General features: G+C 47.6%; 1 pseudogene; it reads left to right on the top strand.

Moving 5' to 3' along the window:
* Positions 1 to 456: 456 nt before the first annotated feature.
* Positions 457 to 2,460, top strand: LOC109461238 (endosome-associated-trafficking regulator 1; annotated as a pseudogene).
* Positions 2,461 to 4,933: the final 2,473 nt, after the last annotated feature.

The raw sequence follows: 4,933 nt of genomic DNA, 5'->3' as shown, positions 1-4,933 counted from the left end.
TATAAGTGGTAAATAACTTTGAATACGTATCTAACAGAAGCTCCATTTCTTCAGTTGGCACGGTCAACTTGAAAAATGGAAGTGAAAACACACTGGCTACTGGAAAGCTTTGAAAGACCTCAGGTTTCCAGAATAATTGAGGTTCACATTGACACGAATCCTATTTTCCTACCAGATATTCCACCTACCCAAAAAAGGTCTTTATCAGGGGAAGAAAACCCTCACTCCGAGGAGGTGAGAACAGGGCTGCACGGCCCACTGCACTGCAAGTGTGTTGGGAAAATGGAGCCCGAACGTGCTCTCTGACCCAGCCAACTGAATGAGTAGCAGAAATGACGTGCTTGATTTCTGCAGGGAAAGCAGGAACTGACTTCTTTTAAAAGCCCTCCCTGTCAGCAGTAGGTGAGGCACAGCCGACAGCACATCCAGCAGTGCCTTATGGTGACACGGGAAAAGATGGGTTTTGAACTGGAGGGCGGAGGAGAGGACACAGTTCATACCACATACACAGCTGTGGGTCTCCCAGAACAGCTTCACATGGGCAATGCCAAGGCCTGTAAGCTCTATGCTCAGGGCACTTCAAATGAGTTTGAGACCAAAAACGTGTAAGTGGGAGGAACAGCTTTTCAAGCTACAGCTAAGAAATGTCACTGTCCCATAGAAAGGAAATGAACGCTCCTTGTTTACCCAGTGATTGGGAATGTACTCTACTGCCTTGGTTTTCAAGTTAAATCTGAGGCGATCGAGCTCCTCATTACTCAGAGCCTAGTCCCTAGACCAGCAGGGTTGTCATCACTTGAGAGGTTGGCAGAAATGCTCAATCCCAGACCCCACTCTCCAGACCCGCTGAATCAGAATCTGCATTTTTAACAACATCCTCAGGTGATTCATACGCAAAATAAAGTGAGAGAAGAACTTAGCAAGTCTATTCCTTTCTTGGTTCAGATGGGGAAACTGAGACCCAGAGAGGGGAAAGGACCTACTTAAGGCCACTAGGACAGTTTGTACCAGACCTCAGGTACCATGTTTTCTAGCTTTCTAAAATTCATTCTTTTTATCCTTTTTGTTTCCAACCTTTTTTAAAAATAAAAATAGCATTTGATTATTAGAAAAGGGAATTATTCTAGAACATATTACAAATTACCTTATCTTGGCAAATGAAAACTCTGAAGCCAATGGAACTTTGCCTAATGATTCAAGGTCCCCATCCACGTTTGACTGCATTGTTTTAAAAGTCCTTCTGGGGTTGCTTCGGTGCGGTGCTCAGAGCAGGAAGCCGCGGGCGAGAGGTTAGGAGCTGCAGCTGAGTCCCAGCGGATGGGGCCTCGGACTGGGGCGGCGAGGCGTGCCGGGGCGATGGAGCCACCGCTTTGGTGCAAGGAGGGCCAGCGCCACCGGGCCTGTGGCAATGGGGGAGCTACGCACGCCGCCAGGGCGTCAGCCCTCTGTCCCTGGCCCGCAGCCTCATCAATCAGGACGATGATAGACTTGAAGAACTTGAAGAGGCAAATCCGTTCTCCTTTAAAGAGTTTCTGAAAACCAAGAACCTCAGCCTGTTGAAAAAGGACACAGCCAACAGCTGACTGTATTCACAGGAAGCCAGGAGGCCCTCAGCAGGGGCAACTCCCCAGCCTCCCAAACCATGGAGTTTGGCCTGGAACACCAGCAGCCGTTTTTTGGAAGATGCCACGGGGCTGGCGATCTCCTGGACGAGGTCAAGGACAAGGACGACGGGTGGGACGGGGCCTGTCCGTGGTCTGATGTGGAGCAGACCCACTCATTGAGGGTCGCTGCCAGCACGTCGCCCTGCAGCACATGCATCTCCTCCTCCAGCCCATCAGAGCTGGTGGGACCCGAGTCTCTGCCCCGGTGGATGCTGAGTGACTGACTCTCGCCTCTGTCTGGCCGGGATCCCCAGCGCAGACTTTGCAGCCCACCGAGAGTCTCTGGGCTGGCACCTTCCGACGCTGCAGGTAAGTTACGAAGCACTGAAAGATGGGACTACTATGCTAAGAAGAAAGCTGACCGAGGTACAGAGCTTCTCTGAGACGCAGACAGAAGTGGTGAGGACGCTTGAGCAGAAATTAGAAGCAAAAATGATAAAGGAGGGGAGTGACTCTCACGACCTGGAATCCGTAGTTCAGCAGGTGGAGCAGAACCTGGAGCTGATGACCACACAGGCTGTAAAGGCAGCAAATCACATCATGAAACTAAAGAACTAAGCTTCTTCCAAGCACAGGTCTCTCACTTCAAGTGCAAGAACGAAGCCCTGGGCTCGGGCTGGGGCACCTGGCGAAGCAGAACACCCATGCGGCCTTGCAGAACCTCGGCGTGGTTGAGAACAACACGCATTCCTCAGGAAAGCAGCTGGTTTCTGGAGCTGAAACGCTGAATTTCGTTGCTGAAATCCTTAAATCTATAGACAGAATTACTGAAATTAAAGACGACGAGGAGGAGTGAGAACCACAGAGAAGCTTCAGCTCGCAGCTCTGTTTACCTCCTGAAACCACTACTTACTGGGTTTAAAAATGCCATTGTGTCTTGAAATATGCAGACCTCACCCAGAGTAAAAATATTTGTTATGAGATGTCATTTCATGATCTAGAACAATATTATTAGCCAACCGCGAGGAGGAGCTGCTTCTATAGGTGAGAGTCGCACTTGTAAATCCACGCTGCCCTTCTGGTGAACCCCTCCTATTTTATAGACTAATGATCTACTGGAAGACATTTTTATAAAATCCCCTGATTTTTTAAGTTACTGAACATGGAAACAACCGTTCTGTGATGCGTGGTTTCCTTTCTCTTTCCAGAACCATCCTTATAAGATAAGTTCAGTTCATCGTCCTTCATTTCACAAGTCAAAACAAAATCACTAAATGAACTGGAACTCAAATGGTTACCTTGGACAGGGACGTGGGCCTTTTTGCCATCTCTCAGTGCCCTCTCTGGCTCACAGTCCACTCCTGTGACCTTCACAGGTGGCCTAAGGGTGGAAACCCCATATGGTGACGCTGCCTTCCTTCCGCAGGGATCAAGGTCGTAACAGAGTCCGCACTCTGAAGCCACCTAAATGCACCTCTTTAGGGACCTTCAGATTTGAAAAGCTGCTTTTCATTGGAGGGTTTTGATACACGTTTCAAGTGGCCTTCTGTACAACAAAGTTTAGAATTCGGGAATTTAGAGGACGTGCTGAGCCTTCCCGGGTTAGCACAGGGTCTCCCAGGGCACCTTTCCAATTGCTTTCCTACATGGGGAGGCGTAACATGCACTCTGTGCCTTTTTGGCTGTTTTCCTGTAGATGTTATTTTTTTAAAATAAAATTTCCCTCCTGTTCAACTTGAAAACAACAAAAAATCTTCTTCTGTCTCCTTGTGGCTACCAGCCACAGTATGTAGCTTAGTATAGTGACGAGGAGCCTGGGCTTTTCAGTGCTACAGACCTGGGTTCAAATCTGCGTTCTGCCACTCCTGTGCTGTGCTACCTTGAATAAGTCACTTACCCTCTCTGTGCCAAACGTTCTTCACCTGTGAAATGGAGCTAACAATACTCCACAGGGTTGTTGTAAGGAGTTGGTGAAATAACACATATACAACCCTGAGCACAGGGCTTAATATGGAATGAGAAGTCAGCGAACCTTAACTCTCATGACTCATACAACAAACAATGATCGGCAGCCCTGTGCAGGCTTCTGGGGAGCAGCACACCCTGAGACAGTCATTGCCCTTAATGCTATTCAGGTGGAGAGGCTTTTCCTTGTTCCTTCCAACCACTCAGCTTTGTCCCGGGTAAGTGAGGTCAGCAGATGGTGATCTTCATCATTGCTGCAGTGGGAACCCGAAGAGAAATGAAACGAGAAGAGCTGCATTCGGATCTTGGCCCTACCTCCCATGCACTGCGTAAGGCAGAGCTTTTGTTTCCTTACCTACAGAGAAACATCCACTCAGTCTGCCTCAGAGGGGGTAAGGGCTGAAAACAAAATCACAGATAACGAAGGAGCATGTTTAAACACCAGAATCTTAGAATGCTGGCAATGAGAAGGCCACTTGGGAATCATGTAGTTCAACCAACGCATTGTACAAACGAAGTAACTGAGCCCAGGAGAATGAGGATCACATACCTATCCAAGGTCACAAGTGTCAGAGCCAGGGCTAAATAATAGGGAAAGTGATACGAAAAAAACAGCTACAACTTGAGTGCCTAATGTACATTAGGGGGTCCTATAAACCTAATCTCATTAAATCCTCACAAGTTTCTTAGATAGGTACTATTATTGTTCCCATTTTGTAAGTGCAGAAATGGAGGCACAAAGAGATTCAGTATTAGGTTGGTACAAAAGTGATTGCGGTTTTTGCAATTATTTTTAACCTTTTAAACTGCAATTACTTTTGCACCAACCTAATAATTAACCCAAGACAACAGTGCTAGGAAGTAAAAGAGCCAGGATGTCAATCCAGGACTGACCACCCCAAAGCCTGTGGTTTGCATGGGGCCCCACTCCCAGCCCACGCTGTGCTCGGTGATCTGAGGACTAACAATGCAGACGGGAACGTCAGAGCTAGTGGAACTGCACTCTGCAAAGTTGCACAAATGATTCTTTGTGATTTCATTTGGGACTCCACTTTTGAGTTGCTGAGTTTCCTGCAACCTGGGATTTCATCCACTCAGGCTCAAGGTTGGAGCTTGGTTTCTTAGTTGCTTATGCCAGCACTTGGTCAAGTCTTAAAGCTGTCAGATCCTTGACATACTGCTTGAATTACAAAGCATCCAAGTGCCAGGCATTCCATGGTTGTCATGAGCTTATTTGAATATAATTCCCTAGTCACAGTCCCCAGTTTTCCCCTTAGGAGCTACAAAATCGCAGTATGCGGCTTCCTGCAATAATGCAGAATATCAATAAGAAGCCTAGAATGGGTACCAAGAGAGTTGGTGCC

The sequence above is a fragment of the Rhinolophus sinicus genome, chromosome X (genome assembly GCF_036562045.2).
Source record: "Rhinolophus sinicus isolate RSC01 chromosome X, ASM3656204v1, whole genome shotgun sequence".
Lineage (NCBI taxonomy): Eukaryota > Metazoa > Chordata > Mammalia > Chiroptera > Rhinolophidae > Rhinolophus > Rhinolophus sinicus.
This window is presented reverse-complemented; position numbering and strand designations above follow the sequence as displayed.